This window comes from Mus caroli, chromosome 18 (genome assembly GCF_900094665.2).
Source record: "Mus caroli chromosome 18, CAROLI_EIJ_v1.1, whole genome shotgun sequence".
NCBI lineage: Eukaryota > Metazoa > Chordata > Mammalia > Rodentia > Muridae > Mus > Mus caroli.
The window spans coordinates 49487301-49508905 of NC_034587.1; the positions used below are offsets into that span (position 1 = coordinate 49487301).

A 21605-nucleotide genomic window follows, 5' to 3' on the forward strand; every position below is an offset into this window, starting at 1 on the left:
AAAGGTCATGTCTAGACATTGTTTGAAGACTTGCTTCACTATTTTGACATTATTCTTGGAAAGTTCATAATTTCTGTTAATAAATTACCTATGAGATGATTTTTTACTTAATTAATGTCCCATTTGTCTCATCTGAGCTTTAAAGTTATATTTGCGTTACATGATAGGGACTACTTTTCAAGATTTGGGAGTCAAAAGCATTATAATATCTAGGATTAAATTCTTTCATCCCTTCACAACAATCCCTACAATAATTTTAAAGGAAAAAATGGCCCCAGCACAAAAGGCAATGATTTGGGGAACAATACTCAAAGCCAATGAAGTATTACAGAGAGAGACTAAGGTGATTTTGACAATAGAATGCCTACCATTAAGGCCCATGTTTATACAACATGATGTGAGGCTTCCCATCAAAGAAATCTGAAAATGGCTGGGCGTGGTGGCACACGCCTTTAATCTCAAGCACTTGGGAGGCAGAGGCAGGCGAATTTCTGAGTTCGAGGTCAGCCCGGTCTGCAGAGTGAGTTCCAGGACAGCCAGGGATATACAGAGAAACCCTGTCTTGAAAAACAAACAAACAAAACAACAACAACAACAAAAGAAATCTGAAAATGTTACTGATGATGTTGGATGCTGAGGTTGATTTTTAACCTGTTCACAAGGCTGCCATTATATATATATATATATATATATATATATATATATATATATATATATATATTCATAACCTACAGTCAGAACTCCTGAGAGAAGGAACAGTGCACTGCATATTCTTGCGATGTAGTATTTTATTCCTTGCTGAAATGCTGAATGGCTTCAGAACATAGCTCTCACTGGGAGACTTGAAATCAAACCAGTTTTGGATTTTTCTGACTCAAGCTCCTTGCCACTAGGAGATAAATTTGTGGTAGTGCCTCATGAGGAGCCCAAGAAATGCTATTCTAGGTGTGGTTAGTAAGTGACTTGCAGACAGAAAAATGTTCTTGTAGGTCTAGTGGAATGAAAGACATGAAAATGCTTTCCTTTCCGGGGTGGAGCTCTGTAGACCGTTAGAATGAGCATGTGGCAGGATGAAGGCTCCCTGGGACTCTGTTGTCTGGTTTTTTACAGTGAGGAGGAGAAACCTTAGTTAGTATTGCTACAGAAAAACCACCAGAGTGAATCATCCTCTAGGGGGCAACAAAGTGTGACTCAGGCTCTGAACTGCGGGAACCAGGGAGGGATTGACCCTGAAGTCTGGAACAGTCTGAAACACAAGAAAACAGTAGGCAAGCTTCCATTGTATTATTGTCTTCAAGAATATCTAATGTTCTATAGTAATGATAAGTGATGCTGAGGTGGACAGAAGGACAAGGAGCTGGAGCAGTTGAATGGAATCCAAGCCTCAAGTCTGGGCAAACCTCGAGGAACAAGCAGTAAGGCCAACTGTATTTAAACCCTTTATAATGGAATTTTCTTCCTTCTCCAAGGGCTTATGTTAAATACAATACCATATTGAACTCCAGCAGCATCATTTAGTGTTCAAACCCCTGTATTTGACATGCCAGGTATGGGTGGATAATCTCTGTGAGCGACCAATGAGTTCCTCAAACTTTAGGACTTTGAACTATGCATACTTTTCTGGGCTTTGTGCTGTAGAATGATAGTCTAGTCTTCACTGCTCCCCCGCCCCGCCCCCTGCCCCCTTGCAATTTTTCTTTGCTTCCTTGCTGCAGAAATAAGAATCTTGGGTGGGTGGGATTAAAATCCTCATGCTGATGTCTTCATTTCTGGTTTTGTAGGAGAAATGATAGAGGCATAATGTACTTTCTACAGCACCTGTCTGACTCAGATGACAGAGGAAAGCTAAAGAAGAAAAAAAAACAGAAAGAGGTGAGTATTGGTGTAGGTTGTACAAAGACATATGACATACTCCTAGTAAACGTGTGAAAAATCTAGTGGAGATAAAGGATGGCAGAAGGAATAGCATTAATTTTTAAAAACTCATACTCTTGCTTACCTCTGTTTCCTTCCAAGAAGAAAAGTCCTTACTGACTGGATTTTTCATGTAGACTTTGAATGATGGGATAATAATTTCTGTAAAACCCAGGGTATAGGATGAGAATGCATTTGACAGGGGGGGCTATATTCAAGAAGGAAAGTTTCTGTGAGTAGCTAGAGTGGCTGCTAAGGGATAGCTTTTTGAAAGGTTTATGTTTACAATGATGTGTATATATGTGTCTATGTGCATGTTTGTCCATGTGAGCAGGCTCCTACAGAGTCTAGAAGAGTGTAACAGATCCCTAGAAGCTGTAGTTACAGGCTGCTCTGAGCTACAGAATGTGAGTGCTAGGAACTGAACCAGGTCTTCTATGCGCTTTTAGTTGCACCCCGTCTCTAGATCCCACAAAGGGTGGGGCTTAGCATGAAGACAGGCTGGCCTGGAAGCAAGACGATGAGATATAAAGTGGGAGTGGAAGGGTCGGTTGAGAGGATGGCGTTAGCTATTATAAACAAATGAATAACAAAAGTATGCAAAAAATAATCCTGTCATGTGGCTTGTAGTCACAGTACACTATGTGACTTTGGGCATTTTCCCCTATCAGGAGACCTGCCAAGGGTCTAGTGGTTTTGCTATTTGAGAATAGTCCACTTAGAGACAAGGACCCATGCACATTTAAGTCATGACTCCACAGTGCATTGATCTGTAATATAGTTATCTGCTTGCCTTATTTACTTTGTTTAGCTTCCTTTTCACTTTAAATTTGATAATACCCTGTCTCCAGGAGCGATAAATCTAAAAAGAACATTAGAAATGTATTTTTTTTAAGTCAACAACAAAAAAAAACACCCCTTAAGCTTTAACTTAGTAGGAATACTTTTTCTGCCAAGCACGGTAATTGTTACTTGTGGAATTTCCTTAGAATGGCCAAGGCTTTGAGTATAGCTATAGTGCTGGAATGAACGTCTGGGTGGAGGCACCAGTCTGTTGGAAAACCGATGATAGTTCAACTCCATATGTTGCAAGAGATTTCTTGATAGATTCACTCAGCGGATCCAAAAACTACAGGGTGTGTTTGGTTCAAAATGAATACAGAATTCCCTTCATATTTGATGTCTGCGTTCTTCTTTTAACCATTTTTTTTTCTAGCTTCATTTTTCCTGTTTTAATCACAGTGGCAACACGTATTAAATTACAATTTTGGTATTTACATGCAAGAATCTCACTCAGATCATGTTAAGAAGTTTGTAAGGGAATCAGCTTGTCCTAAAAACAACCCTAAAGTCATGAGGGATGGGGGTGAATTTAGAGACTTAATGGCCATAGGACCAGGGCTTACCTAAGCAACACAGCAGGCACAGTTCTGAGCCACAGAACCAAGATCTGGGCTCCAAAAACTCCTCTTTTATGGAATTTGAGTTGAAATGGACTTTCCTTGCCATGCTTTCAAAGATGTCACTGAGTGTATAGATGCATAGAATATGGACACAAGCCAAACAATTACCAGCGGTGTATTCTAAATGCAAGAGCTAACTTAGATGTAATTTGTATTATTTTTCCATTAATCTATTTATTCACTTTACATCCTGATCTCGGCCCCCCTTCTCCTTCCAGTCCCTTCTCACAAGGCCCTCGCCCCATGCCTCCAAGCCTTTCATCTCTGAGAAGGGTGAGGTTCCTCCTGGGTACCAGCCTACCCTGATACCTCAAGTCACTGCAGAACTGGGTATGTCCTCTTCCACTGAGGTCAGACAAGGCAGTCCAGTTAGGGGTACAGGATTCATAGACAGGTAACAGAGTCAGGGTAACTCTAGTTCTAGTTTCACTCTAGTTCTGGGGGTAGGGGGCCTAACATAAAGATCAAGCTACACATCTGCTACATATGTCAGTGGGGGAAGGAGTAGGTCTATGCCCTGTATGTTCTTTGGTTGGTGGTTCAGTCTTGGAGCTCCCAAGGGTCCAGGTTAGTTGACTCTGTTGGTCATCTTGTGGAGTCTCTATCTCCTCTGAGTTCCTCAATCCTTTCCCCAACTCTAATGTTTGGCTGTGGGTCTCTGCATTTGTTTCACTCATCTGCTGGATGGAGCCTCTCAGAGGACAGTAACATAGGCTTCTGTCTGTTAACATAATGGAGTATTATTAATAGTGTCAGGGATTGGTTCTTGCCCATGGCATGGGTCTCAAGTTGGGCCAGTTATTGGTTGGCCATTCCCTCAGTCTCTGCTTTCTTTCTTTCCCTGCATTTCTTATAGGCAGGACAGATTTTGAGTTGAAGGCTTTGTTGGTGGATTGGTATCCTTATCCCTCCACTGGGAGTCCTGCCTGGCTACAGGAGGTGCCCTCTTCAGGCTCCATATCCCTCACTGCTAGTAGCCTCAGCTAGAGTCACCCTCAGACTACCTGGAGTCTCCCCCATCCAAGGTCTCTGGCATGTCCTAGAGATCCCCATCTCTACCCCACCCCACTTCCCACCTGACTCCCTATTTCCATTCATTCTCTAGGCTCTCCTTTCATCTGATCCCCTACTTCCACTCCCTGTTCCCTCTCCCACCCAGTTCCCTCCCTCTATCCAACTCCAATGACAATTTTACTTTCCATTCTGGGTGAACTTCAAGCATCTTCCTTTGAGCCCTCCTTATTTAGCTATTGCAATGGTTTGTATATTCTTGGACCAGGGAATGGCACCACTTGGAGGTGTGGCCTTGTTGGAATAGGTGTGACCTGGTTGGAGTAGGTGTGTCACTGTGGGTATGGGCATAAGATCCTCACCATAGTTGCCTGGAAGTCGGCAACTAGAAGTTCCACTAACAGCCTTTGGATGAAGACATAGAACTCTCAGCTCTGACTGTGCCTTGCCTGCCTGGATACTGCCATGCTCCCACCTTGATGATAATGGACTGAACCTCTGAACCTGTAAGCCAGTCCCAATTAAATGTTGGTTATATAAGACTTGCCTTGGTCATGGTGTCTGTTCACAGCAGTGAAACCCTAACTAGGACAGCTACTTTGGGTTTATGAATTGTAGCGTGAGTATCATGTACTTTATGACTAATATCCACTTATAAGTGAGTACATATCATGCATGTCCTTTGGGGTCTGGGTTACTTCACTCAGATGATATTTTCGAGTTCCATCCATTTGCCTGGAAATTTCATGATGTCCTTGTTTTTAATAGCTGAGTAGTATTACATTATGGAAATGAACCACAATTTCTTTATTCTTCAGTTGAGCGTTTGGGTTGTTGCCAGTTTCTGGCTATTACAAATAAAGCTGTTGTGAACATAGTGCAGCAAGTGTACTTGTGGTATGGTGGAACAACTTTATTTGTGAGTGTGTGTGAGTGCGGGTGCACATGCCTTTCCTCATCTTTCACTGAGTATTCACCAGCTGTCATAGGAGGTTGTACAGATCTCATGTCTGTACTTAAATTGGTCCATTTGCATATATGTCATGTGTCTCTGAAATCTTCTCTATTTTCTTCTTTCCCATATTAAGGCACTTTAGTCTTATTATTTTGGAGAGTAATTGTATCAAACCAGAATGCCTTCTTTTTCAGTCAATATGAATAAAAATATTCAGGCAAACATAAAAAAATTTAAAAAATTAGTCAAACAGATGTTTTTTTCATCTATAGCATTTAAAATCAGGCCTAAATTTTGTAAGCAGGCAGTTTCCAGAAACCACATTTATTATAAATTCAAGAATAAGTGAGATCATTCATTTCAACCTTGTTTGAATTTTGTCTTGAGATTTTTAGGGTGGATGTGGCAACCGTGAGAATGTTCCGGAACCACAGGCAAGAAGGGACTGCTAGAATCTATTCCTCTTGGACTTGGGCTGACCCTAGAATTCAAGAATTGGGCACTGTAATCATGTCAAGGACACATGATTCGCAAATGAAGTAAGGCAGAAGTTGCCCTTCAGGTTCTGCTGACTTTGCTGATACACAGGAGGAGCTGGGGTTTCCACTGTAGGAGTGGTTTTGGGAAGTATTTGATAGTTCAGTGCATCTAAAATATAGAGCAAAGCCAGTTGGAGATCGACTCGGGAGCTCAGGGGTGTATCTTCCAGGACTTGGGCTGAAGTTAAACACACAGAACAAGGCAACAGTCCCAAAAACAGCTTTCAGATTCCACCCTCCCCCAACTGTGGTCAAAGTAGCAACTTCCTCCATAGGCCAACATTACAGAATCTCTCTGTAATTATTCTGGGGTATGAGCTAGACTCCAGTCCTGCATGGCTTTTAGTGTCTCTTATAAAAATCTTATTCTTTGATTTAAATCATTTTGTGTTTAAAATACTTTATTCTTCTATTATCTGTAATCGAATCCAGACTGACGGTAAAGTTTTGAGAGAAGTTGAAGATCTGTGTCCCACTAAACAATGGGTGATAGTAATCATTGCCAGCTGGTGGGGAAGTACTTAAGCCGTTACCAGCATTTACCTGGAATGGAATGCGCATGGAAAATACAGATGGGGTGAAAAGTGCCATGTCACAGTTTGAGGACATGGTGAGCCCATTGAACAAAAATTCAGACTGTGATCATCTGCCTTTCTGAGTCACAGTGTAGGTTGGATGTTGGCAGAAGCAGTCTTTTCCAGGCTTTGTGACAGACTCACCTCTCTTTAGTCAGGGATCTTTGCTGATATAGTGCTGATTTCTCTTGGTTTTACCCTATACAGCACTCTTCCAAACTCGTAAGCAAAAATCTTTTCCCAGATGCCAGAGCTACAGCTGGAAAGAAAATGATTGACCCTTTAAAACCCTGGGAGAAAAAAGTAAAGATGCTCTGAAGCAAAAGAAATTCCTGTGTGGATCTGCATATCACAGATGTTACCACATGCCTCACCATGGAACAATGTGGAAACATCTTATATCCTAGAATGGAATGGCTCTTGTGTGTGTGTGTGTGTGTGTGTGTGTGTGTGTCTGTCTGTCTCTCTGTCTGTCTCTCTGTGTGTGAGTGTCTGTGTCTCTCTGTGTGTATATGTAGTATGTGTCTGTCGAGTTATTTCAGTCATTCTGAGATTAAACCCCAGGCCGTATATCTGCTAGCCTGCATATCACATATTTACATTATGATCCACAACAGTAGCAAAACTATAGTTACAAAGTAGCAATGAAAATAACTCTATGGCTGGAGCTCACCACAACATGAGGAGCTGTATTGAGGATGGCAGCATTAGGGAGGTTGAGAACCACTGTCTATAACTCTTCAAGCCTGCCCCCAGTGACATACTTTCTCCAGCAAGGCCACACTTCCTAAAATTTCCCAAATAACACCACAGACTGAGCAGCAAGCTTCATTCAAATCACCACACTGTGAGCTGATATCTCAATAGGAAATGAACTCTTGTCTTAACCGGTGATCTGCTTATATATGGGTCTGGATTGGAAGGTGTTTGGCATGGCTTAGTGCTGTCATGATGTAGAAGACAAGAACTATGAATTTAAGCTTTCTGTGCCACTTTTCCCACTGTCCATCAGACTCAGATACTAAAAAACCCTGGGAGGCTGGTACCGATATCTTGTATATTATTCTCTCTCTCTCTCTCTCTCTCTCTCTCTCTCTCTCTCTCTCTCTCTCTCTCTCTCTCTCTGTATACACACACACATACATATACAACACACACAAGCATATATAATTATCCTAAAAATAATTAGGACTTTGATTCCCAATATCTCTTTTCTATTAATATGTCTATCTCCTAATCTTGACAATCATTACATATTAACTAAAATCAAGAACTTTTGCACACTCCTACAGTGTCCATTAACTATATTAAGCCCCATCTATAAAACAAGCCCTGTTTACATAGCCCCAAGTTCTTTCCAATGTTTTGCAGGCAACACCTCAGTATATGTCCTTATTCCTATAGCTTTGACCTCATGCGCACAGATGCAAGATAAAGTCTAGAAATGGCATTTTAGTATTGTGGGCATCTTTTCACACACACACACACACACACACACACACACACACACACACACACACACACACAATCTGTTTCCCCACTCCTATGTGTTCAGCGCTTCTGCCTCCTGAACTGTTTAGTCCTTTCTATTTGACTTAAGGGAGCAAGGGCTTTGTTGTGTGGATTGGGCTTTTTCTTTTTGTTTTGTATGATCCTTTATTTCTGGGAAGAAGTTAAATTTCACTTCTCTGTTTTTATGAGCAACTTTATCTTTTAAACAATCTCTTACTTTGTTTATAGGCTTTAGAAAGCCAGTGCTATTTTGAAAGTAGAAAACTTTCTTCCATAATTTCTTTTCAGCATGTTTTTTTTTTTTCTGCATCAAAAATCTGCCAGGCTTTTCAATATGAAGAGAAAGTTGAAACTTTCCGCCTCTTCCATATTATAAAATGGCTTTAAGGACTGTATTCTCTAGTAACCTTCTTGATGCTGTGATAAAATCCCATGAGCAAAAGCGACTGAGAGGAAAAGGGGTTTATTTTGACTTACGATCTAAAGGTGTAGAGTCCACCATGATGGGAAAGGTTAATTAACAAGGTCAGCAGTAACGGGAGTCAGAGTAGCAGAAGGTCAGCAGCTGATTTTCTGATATCATCAGCAGAATATCTGGTCACATTTTATTTTAATCCACAGATAGGAAGGGGAGAGGAGAGAGAGAGAGAGAGAGAGAGAGAGAGAGAGAGAGAGAGAGAGAGAGAGAGAGAGAAAGGGAGAGAAAGAGAGAGATTACAAAGGAGGAGGGAGGGGAAAGAGACAGAGGAGGAGAGAGAGACAGAGACACAGAGAGAGAGCTCCCTCAAAGTCTGTCCTCCCTAGTGATAAGCTTCTCCAGCAAGGCTTCACTTCCCTAAAATGTACTCACAACTAGGGACTAACCAAATGAGCCTATGGGGGACCTTTCTCATTTAAACCACCACACTATGGGATGCTGTCTCCTTAAGATTATCAGAGATGACCTGTTGGCATTCCATCTGTGTTTATGACCTCTTTAGCAATGCCTCCTGAGGGTTAAAATCTCAGTGGTTTTCTTGTGATGCCTTGGGTCAATATGGTTGATGCAACATCCATGATCATGTGAAGACAATGTATAGATAGTCATTGGGAAAAACCCATGTGAACATCTTAAAATAGTAAAAAAGGAAATAATGGGAAGTGGTTCGTTCAAAACTTCAGCAACATGCTAAGCACTATGCACATAACACTCCATGAAATAAGGAAAAAACAAAATGGAAAAAAACACCCCCACGAGAGAGGGAGAGAGAGAGAGAGAGAGAGAGAGAGAGAGAGAGAGAGAATTAAAAAAAAACAAACAAAAAACCAAACAAAACAAAATCCAAAAACTATTGTAACCTTCTTATGTACATAAGTAAACTGGCCTCAGAGAAGTGAAGTGATTTTCAATTCCAGAACCAGTGAACACTAATTCTAGTTGAGACAACATTCCCAAGTAGAGCAAGAGAAAGTTTGCAGCCTAGAGTTCTCAGGGGTCTGGGACCTGGGAGCTAAGCACGCTGGGAAGCAATGAATTATAATAGGACTGGAGAATCTGCTCCTCAAGTGACCTGAGCTGTGTCTTCCTAGGACCCATTTCTCTCATTTCTCCATAGCCCACTCCCTCACTGTCACTTTGGAGCTGGCAATGGCAGAATAAGAAAGATGCAGTAGCCTCCTCTCTGAAGGCACAGAGGTTGGTCACCTGAGATTCAGTGGAGATTGATCAAAGGAAATGTGGGTTCTCACCATTCTTACTAGCTGGAGCCCTCTTAGACTACTTGGGGCTAGATGATCAGGGCTTTATCCTGGCTGTCAAGAGACGAGGAGACATCCAGGGATGCCTACCCTCACATTTGCCTGGCACACCGACATCTAGGTTCACAAGGAAATGAGAGACAGAAACCCAGGGAATGCCTGCCCTCCATTTCTGCCTAGCACATTCACACACTGACCACACAGCCACCCTTGCTAAGACTTATAAAGACTATAGACTAGGCTGTAACACTCTGCTGCAAACTAGAAGGAGGGAAGGATCCAGGGGGACCACTCTGACTTGGTGTGGAGCTCCAGAACTCTGTCTTGTTTATCTGTTCATTTTTCAGGTGCTTTCCCCAAAGTTCTTCCAGTCTTGAAGCCTTCCAGGAATGGCTCAGGAGGCTAGTGACACTTGGAAAAACCTGGTCTGTTATTGTGGCACTGATGGCTCTCAGAAAGCTGGCAAATAGTCAAAAAAAAATGTATGTTTCTGAAATTTTGGATACCTAATTCTTTTAAAATAAGCTACCATCTATTTTGTGTGACTTTGAACTTAGGGTTTAGGAAACTGTTTAAAATGGTGTGAGAAGGAATCTGATTGTGACATATAGATATTTTAGAGAAAATAGACTTCAACTTTCTTTAATGTGTTTTTTATTGTAGATAAATGCATATTATTGTTTTAGGAACTTGATTATTTGATCAAGTGTTATACCCAGCAGCAAGGTTCTAATATTTGTGGATTGCTGTTATATGCAGGTGAAGGCAGGCACAAGATAAGGTGAGAGCCTGTGATTGGGCAGTGAAAAACGAAGGCCAGCTGAGAATTTTAGAGAAGAGAGTACAGAGGGACAGAGAAGAAGGGGAGGAGAGGAAGAGGAGCCAAAACCACACAGTCCTGGGAGCCATAAGTATTGGGGATTACTTAGATGATTAAATAACAAGTAGGGTACATTGGCCCCATCTAGGCGTGTAGCTTGTGTTTATATCAACTGAGTTTTGAGTCCATTGTGCTGGTGATTTGTGGGTTGAGAATTTACTAATATAAATCTGACTGATTTATATCAAGCCTCTAGAGTTTTGATTTTACTGGATTACAATCCACAGCAAAAGAACTACAAGATGGGCCATCTCTGCATGGGGCTAGTTGTGGAGGTGGCGAGACCATCGACCATCGAGGTCAGAGAGTAGCTGGCCTTAGCGAGGGTTGGTGCCTTTTAAAAGATATTTCCTGCTAGCAATATTTTATCAATTACAAGGTCTTATAAAAACATATGCTATAATGTATCCTCAGCCTAGTATATATTAGTATAGCTTGCCATTTACAATTATGAATGTAAATTTTAACATCCTTCTTAGGGACCCTAAATAATTAATTTACTTTGTAGTTCCTTTCTGATCCAAATTGAAATAGAGAACAGGAAGGTAGTTATGGTGACTATATAATATAATAAACTCCTTTGTGTTCATGTTGGTAAAAGACTTTATGCAAATAAGTACTGGTGGATGTGGCATGGACTTAGGGGCAGTTACCACGGGCATGAATTCTGCTTTGTTATGTATTGCTGTGTATTTGTGGATAATCCCTCTAAGCTCTCTTCGGTCTTTTCTTCTGTGAGATAGTGATGGTAAAATCCATCTTGGAAGGTATTGAAGAGAACAATAGCATCTCGCAGCTACTTATCAATGGTATTGGTTATTACTGAGAGTGATGTGGAATGCAAATTGTCAGCCAGGAGCAAAACGCTTGTTCTTTGAATGTGAAATCGATTCCTGGACTGCAGCTGGCTAGAGTTACTGTGATGCAAATCAAACCCACAGTCTCGTCAGATTGTAGGTATTGTTTTTCATCTTTAGTGGAACAGAAAGACAGAAGTCTGAAGCTCACTCTTCAGTGAACAGCTAGTACCACCAGAGTGGAGTTAGGACCCCAGAGTGAAAGCAGTCCTTGCTCTCCCATGGGTGGCTCAGCCACTCCCGGCTACAGTTTCATATTTCTAAACTACTGGATACGGGGAGCCACTTTGAGCTGAAATGGAATATTTGATGTTTTTTTTGGGGACATCATCCATAAATATAAATGTGTGTGTGTGTGTGTGTGTGTGTGTATGTGGGGGGGGGTGGTGTATTTTTTTTCTCCATGGCTACAAAAAGTAATTGAAAATGAAACAAATGCAAGGAGTAAAAACTCTCGGTATATATTTCTCCCTTGGATGATGAGTCTTTCAGTCAGCTTGCTTGGAAAAGATTATTTTCGGCTCTGGTCAAAGTGGCCTACTTTCTTTTTGTGTCAAAGGGCTTTGAAATGAGAAGTTATTTGTATTTTCCCAGGGAGTGTCCACTTTAGGAAGACAGAGAATTATATGCCTGAAGAACATGTTTGGCCAGTGTATTGTTTATGTCTACCTTGGGCTTGCAAGGAAGTACATAGGATTTAAGTTTCTTCTTTTCTGGGAAATATAAAACATCATGTCTCATTTCATTTTATAATGGTATAACATCTTCTCCTTATTTAGTGATACTTAGGGATGACTTCTCTGAGTACAGGGATAAAAATTAAACCTGACCAGACATGCAGAGAAGTGGAATTAAAAAGGAAAAAATTTAAAAACTCCTTAAGTTAGAAAAAAGTGTTTCAATTATTTATTTGACCCCTTCTACAGTGTTGAGTTTAGCCAAGTTTATAAAATCAATTCTGCAATTAGTCTATATAAGAAACATCATCATTAAATGTACTTGGGACCTCAGGGGATTCCCATGAAGAGTACAGCACACAGAAAATAAATTAATTACTGAAGTGTAGAGAGTACTGGAAGAGGAGTCTTTGAAGCTGGTGTTGGAAGAGTACCTCATTCACTTGTGCTAGGTGCCCTCTCCTGGTCATTGGGAGTAACTTTTACTGGCTTACTCTGTCTTACTATGAAGCACACATGCAATTGCCCATGAACCATATACTGGGTTACACCTCCTAAAAATAGAGAACATTAAATTTACTGGACTCGGGCTTACCCGTTCACCTCAGTCCAGAACTTTTGTTCACCAAGCAGAGCCTGGCTCGCCCTACATGGCAGAGGTGGCCTTTTGTGAAGTGGAGAACTCACTCATCTTTTTGGCTTTACTTTCAGCCCAGGGAATCATACTTAATCGCCTGTTCGTACAACAGAAAGTGACAGACTTGTGGGACAGAAAAGCCATCTCCAGTGTGAGCAGGCCCAGAAGTGAAGTTTTCCAACTTCACCCCAACAGGAACCTGCAGTGCACACCCCACTGTTCTCCTGCCAGGAAAGGGGGCACCCACTAAGACTGGGTATTAAGTCTGAAATGTCCCTGAAACCACTGGCTTACCATATGTTTTGGGAATCAGAGAAAACCAGGATTGCTCAGAGCCTGAAGCCTATTGCTGAGAAATTGGTAGACATACCTATTGCCTTGGTATGTCTACCAAGAGATTATGACCATATAGGGGTTCTCAGGAAAGACACCTTCGAAAGGTCAAAATGGTTTTAGCTTATAAGCCTCAGAGTGGGAGTGGCTGTCAATGTCTTTAGGATATACATGAACTGTCAACTTGTTCTGAGTGATATGGTAGGTGTATTCTCCTACACAAGTGATTATCAACCAACCAACCAACCAACCAACCAACCAACCAACCAACCAACCAATCAACCAATCAGACACACAACCTTCATCACCACTAGGCTTGCTTACTGTTTGTTATATATTACTCGGTGTTCTATAGCTATGATGCAAAGCTCTCTATCAAACCTATGGACATATGTTGAGTCATGGCGGGGAACACAACATGTAACTGCTGCTTCTCAGGCTGCTTCCTATGCTGCAGGCAAAAGTGGCCTGTGTCTATGTCTTTAGGAGTCCCTGGTTTTGGTCAACAAAACAGAAATGGACTGGCTTGCAAGTTTATAAGTAGCACACAATTAAAACCTAGAACTAGTTTTCCCTATATCCTGTAAGATCTACTTCCCTTCTTTTTTTTATTTATTAGATATTTTCTTCATTTACATTTCAAATGTTATCCCCTTTCCTGGTTTCCCCTCTGAAAATGCCCTCTTCTACCCCCACCTGCTCCTCCTGCTCATTAAGCCATCCACTCCCACTTCTCTGTTCTGGCATTCCCCTACACTGGGCATCAAGCCTTCTCAGGACCAAAAGTCTGTCCTCCCATTGATGTCTGACAAGGCCATCCTCTGGTAAGTATGCAGCTGGAGCCATGGGTCCTTCCATGTGTACTCCTTGGTTGGTGGTTTAGTCCCTGGAAGATCTAGGGGGTTGGTTGGTTGATAGTGTTTTTCCTATGGGTTTGCAAACCCCTTCAGCTCATTCAATCCTTCCTCTAACTCTTCCATTGGGGACCCCATTGGTGATCTTGTGCTCAGTCCAATGGTTGGCTTTGAGTATCCACCTCTGTATTTGTCAGGCTCTGGCAGAGCCTCTCAGGAGACAACTATATCAGGCTCCTGTCAGCAAGCACTTCTTGGTATCCACAACAGTGTCTATGTTTGGTGACTGTATATGGAATGGGTGACCAGGTGAGTCAGTCTTTGGATGGCCTTTCCTTCAGTCTCTGCTCCACACTTTGTCTCCATATTTGCTCCCATGAGTATTTTGTTCCCTTTTCTAAGAAGGACTGAAGCACCCACACTTTGGTCTTCCTTCTTCTTGAGCTTCATGTGATCTTCGAATCATACCTTGGGTATTCCTAATTTCTGGAATAAAATCCATTTGTCAGTGAGTGCATACCATGTGTCTTCTTTTGTGATTGGGTTACCTCACTCAGGATATTTTCTAGTTTTATCCATTTGACTATGAATTTCATGAAGTCATTGTTTTTAATAGCTGAGTGGTACTGCATTGTGTACTATGTTTTCTGTATCCATTCTGTTGAAAGACATCTGGGTTATTTCCAGCTTTTGGCTATTATAAATAAGGTTGCTATGAACATAGAAGAGCATATGTCCTTATTACATGTTGTAGCATCTTCTGGGTATATGCCCAGGAGTGGTTTCTGAGGAATTGCCAGACTGATTTCCAGAGTGATTGTAACAGCTTGCAATCCCACCAGCAATGGAGGAGTGTTCCTCTTTCTCCACATCCTCGCCAGCATCTGCTGTCACCCAAATTTTTTATCTTAGCCATTCTGACTGGTGTGAGGTGGAACCTCAGGGTTGTTTTGATTTGCATTTCCCTGATGACTAAGGATGCTGAACATTTCTTTAGGTGATTCTCAGCCATTCAATACTCCTCAGTTGAGAATTCTTTGTTTATCTCTCTCTGTAACCCATTTTTAATAGGGTCATTTTATTCTCTGGAGTCTAACTTCTTGAGTTCTTTGCATATATTGGATATCAGATACAGGATCAGTAAAGATCTTTTTACCAATCTGTTGGTTGCTGTTTTGTCCTATTGCCTTACAGAAGCTTTGCAATTTTATGAGGTCCCATTTGTTGATCCTTGATCTTAGAGCATAAGCTATTGGTGTTCTGTTCAGGAACGTTTTTCCTGTGCCCATGTGTTTGAGGTTTTTCTGCACTTTCTTTTCTATAGATTTCAGTGAATCTGGTTTGATGTGGAGGGCCTTGATCGACTTGGACTTGAACTTTGTACTAGGAGATAAGAATGGATCAGTTTGCATTCTTCTATATGTTGACCTCCAGTTGAACTAGCACCATTTGTTGAAAATGTTGTCTTTGTTCCACTGGATGGTTTTAGCTCCTTTGTCAAAGATCAAGTGATCATAGGTATGTGGATTCATTTCTGGGTTTTCAATTCTATTCCATTAATTTTCCTGCATGTCTCTGTACCAACACCATGCAGTTTTTATCACCACTGCTCTGTAATACAGTTTGAGGTTAAGGATGTGATTCTCCCAGAAGTTCTGTTATTGTTGAAAATACTTTTCTTTATCCTGGGTTTTTTGTTATTCCAAATGAATTTGCAAATTGCTCTTTCTAACTCTATGAAGAATTGAGTTGGAATTTTGATGAGGATTGCATTGAATCTGTAGACTGCTTTTGGCAAGACTGCTTTTTACTGTTAATCGTGTCATTCCATGAACATGGGAGATCTTTCCCTCTTCTGAGATCTTTGATTTCTTTCTTCAGAGATTTGAAGTTCTTATCATACAGACCTTTCACTTGTTTGGTTAGAGTCACACCACAGCATTTTATATTGTTTGTGACTATTGTGAAGGGTATTGTTTCCCTAGTTTCTTTCTCAGCCTTTTTAACCTTTGAGTAGAAGAAGTCTACTGATTGGTAGTATACTTAAGTGACCCCCAAAATTCCACCAGAGAACTCCTAAACCTGATAAACAATTTCTACTCTCCTTCTTTATGAGTGAAATACCAGACCAACATCAGCGGCTAATTAATTTCCTTTTCTAGTACATTTAGAATATTCAGAATATGTAAACACACAGACAATATATTTCTCATCAGAAATCAAAATCCTGAAACCATTTCACAAATGCTTATGCCTTGATGTTTTAAACAATAGAATAGCTCAAGCTAGGAGTAGAACCAATTTAAACTTATCGCCAACTAGCTTAAAAATAAATGAGACTCAGGTTATGGCTATTTTATTTGGCTTTGACAGTTATTGGGGGTACTTCCTAATCTACTTTTTGAATTGTTGACCTGGCTGCCTCCCCAGTGGTCTGCCCTAGGTACTTCCTGTTTCTCCTGGCTACATGCTAATGGTCCATCTCCCTCGTGGTGTCTCCCTCCTCTCCTCCATTTACTCCTCCTTCTCCTCCTGGTCTCTCCTCTCACTCTTCTCTACCCCCAACCAGGTAACTCCAAATGTTCTTACCTCTAATCCCACCAGTCATTGGCTAAAGCCAATTTTATTTAACCAATACTTTTAAACCAGGAACAACGTTGGCATAATATCAGCCTGTACATGTGAGAAACGTTCAGGTACAGAATTTAGCCTTACAATACATAGCAACAGACCAATCCTTAGCACAAGCCCACCACGGACCTCATGCCTAGCCCCCACCCCTACTAAGATAAGGGGAGTGAATTCATTCAATACAAACAACCCTAGACCACAGCATTGCTTCAACAGTTGAACAGTTAATATTGTTGATATTTTTTAAAGTGAGTCATCAAAACTTTTGTTAACTCTGTGCTGGTGAGCCCAACATTGCTTCTCAAGGCCTCATACAGAGGGTAATGATGGGTACATAAAAATTGACTCCTGTAGCCAGGCGTGGTGGTGCACACCTTTAATCCCAGCACTCAGGAGGCAGAGGCAGGCAGATTTCTGAGTTCGAGGCCAGCCTGGTCTACAGAGTGAGTTCCAGGACAGCCAGAGCTATACAGAGAAACCCTGTCTCGAAAAACAAAAAACAGACAAGCAAACAACAAAAAAAAGTGACTCCTGGAGGGGTAAAAACAAAGAGATCATTAGTTAAGATTGGTGTTATTTTCACTGAAGGCATTCTGTTCCGGTTAGCTTTTATTTTCTCTTTCACGAGTAAAATAAAAAAGATAAGTTGCCATTTTGAATCTGTATCAGTGGATTTAGGTGAGATCACTAATTTCACTAGACCCAGGCAAGCTAAGAATGGCGACATTTCAATGTTAAAAACATTTCTACCATATGTAAAAGAATGGTCAAAAAAGTAACATGGAGAACAATTATTCCTTTTACGATTATAATGTAAATGAATTATTTCCAGCTTCCCTTTCCTCCTCCAAACCCTCCCATATACCTCTCTGCACTCTTTCAAGTTTCATTAATCGTTGTTATATAATGTGTGTGTGTGTGTGCACATGTGTGCACGTGTGCCTTATTTATTCCCTTGTCACAGGATCTCTCACTGAATGCAGAGCTAGGATGATAGCCAGGAAGCTGCAGGCACCTTGTCTGGGCTACTACAGTATTGGGACTGTAGGTACCCAGCTATGCTTGGGTTTTCACTTAGGAACTGGGGATTATAGTGCAGGGATTCATGCAGGCACAGCAAGCACCTCAACCCACAGAACCATCTCCAGTCCCCTCCTCCCTCTCATTATTGCTCGTTCTAAACATTTTACATTATATGCAGACCCTGCTTAATCTTAACACATAGAACAAAATTGAGAGTCAAACTTTTTTTAAGATCCTCTTCAATGAGTTCTGAATTGAAATGAGAGTGTTTCACAAGGGAATTTTTAAAGGCAGACTTTTAAATTTTAGCCTAAGCAATTTCATTATTTAATCAACAGATTGCCTATCGACTACTTTCCCCCAGTCTAGAACGAGGTTTAATTCTAAGGTGCAATAGAGGAAACTGGCTAATCATGTGGTAACACTTTAAACACTAAAAATCCCATTAGCTATATTCACTTTAGAACAATACAACCCATGGTTGCTTCCTGCTTTGCTCTGTCTATTTGCCTTATGTGCCTGCCCATTGGTATGACCTGTGACCCAAAGCATAACACCAAAAGATGCCAGGGAAAGGGGGCTCCTAAATGAGACAAATAATACTGACAGTTTGGGATAACAAATAAGAAAAGTGGGAACTACTCAATATTTGGTGGATTCTGAAAGAAATAACATTCATGTAAGTCTCTTGTCTAAGAGTGGAAAGGCAAAGGACTTTGCAGTTGGTCCTCAACTCTCACCTCCGTAACCCCCTTTGGCCTCTTTTGCCCATTTCATTACAGACAAGTAGAAAACAACCCCACAGACAGATGTTTCCTCACATAATAGAACAGCCTTTTATTGGTGAGGACACCTGGGGATGGATTAACAGAGCCCTGGTAGGCCAGAAGGCCTGGAACTGCAGAGCCACAAGTCCACAGGATGATTAGTGCCTGGAACTGCAGAGCCACAAGTCCACAGGATGATTAGTGCCTGGAACTGCAGAGCCACAAGTCCACAGGATGATTAGTGACTTCCATGGACACAGTGCCCAGAGCTAACTGTCATGGCTCTCAAAACATAATCATTTTTTTTATCTGTTTCCTTGTTTATTGCTTCACAGGTTGAATCTTCCATGACTAATGGTACCATATATTTGCTGTTAAAGATGCAGCTTAAGGTCTACCAGATAGCTGAGGAGATAAATGCACTGACCATCAAGCTTGATGACCTGACTGTGAACCTAATGGTGGAAGGATGGAACCACACTCTGGAAGTTCGTATCTGGCCTTCATACGCATGCTACAGCTTGTGTGAACACAGAAGCACAAAAATAAATTTAAAGAAAATAAAAAGGTTGCTACTGAAAAAAAGGCAGGACTGTTTTTTCCAAGGTTACATTTGGGTATTTGACTCAAACATGAAAAAGAACAAAACAAGTATTCTTCTCTGTATGTGAGTGTGTTTATGTGTGTGTGTGTGAAATAGACAGAGTAAGAAGTAAATAAAACTCACAGAGACGCACAAGGATGTAGAATGTTCTCAAAGCTTTTACTCTAACCTGGTACCAGCAGGGTCTATAATCGTGTGCATATGTGGTTCTGATGATATGAAGGGCAGCCTCTTTTCAGTGGCAAAGTCAGTCCTGTTCATCAGAACAAATATTCTCATTTTAGCTGGCACTTTTAACAGGAATATCAAGTGGATATGAAAACTTTCTTAAAGGAATTTAGTGGTCAGTCTTAGAGTCTTGAAGACAGCAAAACTTTAATTGCCTTTGTTTATCTTGCTTTGGGGGCACTATCTGAGCAGTACACTATCAAGCCACAGCCTCACTTCTGTCCTTAGGGAAGTTCACAGTCTCAGTCCTTGCTCATCCAGAACATATTTTACTTTTAGATTCATCACTGTAATCTGACTAATTTAACTTATGTCTGAAAGATATAAAAACTATTTACACTATAAGTCAACAATCTTAATGTATTCAGTAAAAGGGATTTGCTAAAGTGAAGGCTAGCATATGAACTGACCTTAGTTTATATGAGAATTGAACTGAATATTGTGATAGAAGACAATAAAGGACTTGAAATTTCTTAGGCTAGTAGACTGTATAATAATACATTTAATTTTTAGCTCAGGAGTGAAAGGGGCATTTTAATCATTAGCTCAGCATGCCAAATATTAACAAAAACAAATCCCAATCAAAATAGAAAAAATGGTTTTCCCAACAATAGCACAAAAGTTAGACCTTCTCAAACAGTTGTTACCTGAAAGAAAAGCCAGTCGATGTTATAGATGGGTGCTCCTTTTTGAGATATTTTCTCCAGACAGAAAATAAGAGTACATATTTGAGGCCAGCAAAATTAAGCTAGGCAGAGTGGTGCATGCCTTTAATCCCAGCACTTGGGAGGCAGAGGGAGGCAAACCTCTGAGTGGAAGGGCAGCTTGGTCTGCAGAGAGAGTTCCAGGATAGCCAAGACTATACAGACATTCCATTTAAAAACAAAAACAAAAACAGCCTGGCAGTGGTGGTGCATGCCTTTAATCCCAGCACTTGGGGGGCTGAGGCAGGCAGATTTCTGAGATTGAGGCCAGCCTGGTCTACAGAGTGAGTTCCAGAACAGCTAGAGCTATAGAGAGAAACCCTGTCTCGAAAAAACAAAAACAAACAAACAACCCCCCCCAACAAAACAAAACAAAACAAAACAAAACAAAACCAAAAACACTCAGAAGAAAAGCTTCAAACACAGGAATCATGGGAATAGAAACAATGTTTGAAAGTCTACAGAGGTCTCATATAATAAAAAATTGGAGAAAAAAGTCTACAGAGGCCCTTCCGGTCAGCACCAGAACCCGGTGACCTAGGGCGCAGAATCGGCAGACACCCCCACAGTCCCCAGAGGACTCTCCACTCTATCTTAGGATCACTGGTGAGTGGAAAACAACATCAGTTCCAATCCAATTGTGACGGGTCTGTGACAGCAGAAACAAGGACACCAGAGTCCTTCTTGACCAGAGGCTTGGGTTCCTTTTGATCAGTTCTGTTTTAGCTTGGTTTCAAACAAACTAGATAGCTCCATGCTCCTCAAAGGAGACACCACTTCCAGGCACTGTAACATGCCCAGGATCTTAGGACAACAGGATCCCAGGATAACAGGAGCTGGGTCACACCAGTATTTCAGGGTCTCACAGGATTTTGACTGCCAAGAACTCTGACACACCCAGAATCTCAGGCTCACAGGAGTCCACAATCAAAGAAAGGATCACAGAGAAGACTGGACTCTGAGGAGTCCTGAATCAACTGGAATTATAGGAAGGACAGGCTCCAATCAGATATATTGACGGCAGAAAGCACTTGAGATAATCAGATGGCCAGAGGCAAGCATAAGAACAGAAGCAACAGAAACCAAGGATATTTGGCATCATCCGAACCAAACTCTCCCACCATAGCAAGTTCTGGGTACACCATCACACCAGAAAAGCAAGACATGGATCTAAAGTCACTTCTCATGATGATGATGATGGAGGATTTAAGAAGGAAATACAGGAAAACACAGGTAAACAGCTAGAAGCCCTTAAAGAGGCAACACAAAAATTCCTTAAAGAGTTTCAGGAAAAGACTACCAAACAGGTGATGGAATTGAACAAAACCATCTAGGATCTAAAAATGGAAGTAGAAACAATAAAGAAAACCCAAAGGGAGAAAACTCTGGAGATAGAAACCCTAGGAAAGAAATCAGGAACCATAGATTCGAGCATCAGCAACAGAATACAAGAGATGGAAGGGAGAATCTCAGGTGCAGAAGACTCCATAGAGAACATCGGCACAACAATCAAAGAAAATGCAAAATACAAAAAATCCTAACTCAAAACATCAGGAAATCCAGGACACAATGAGAAGACCAAACCTACGGATAATAGGAGTAGATGAAAATGAAGATTTTCAACTTAAAGGGCCAGCAAATATCTTCAACAAAATTATAGAAGAAAACTTCCCAAACCTAAAGAAAGAGATGCCCATGAACATA

At 41.0% G+C, this 21605-nt stretch overlaps 1 long non-coding RNA gene across 1 annotated transcript in view; it reads left to right on the forward strand.

Annotated features, from left to right (window-relative positions):
• Nucleotides 1–18943, forward strand: part of LOC110284685 — a 41594-nt gene extending 22651 nt beyond the window's left edge. The window contains exons 2-3 of the long non-coding RNA XR_002376975.1: nucleotides 5731–5951; nucleotides 18701–18943. This is a non-coding gene — a long non-coding RNA (uncharacterized LOC110284685). The remainder of the gene's footprint in view (nucleotides 1–5730; nucleotides 5952–18700) is intronic.
• The last annotated feature ends 2662 nt before the right edge of the window (nucleotides 18944–21605 follow it).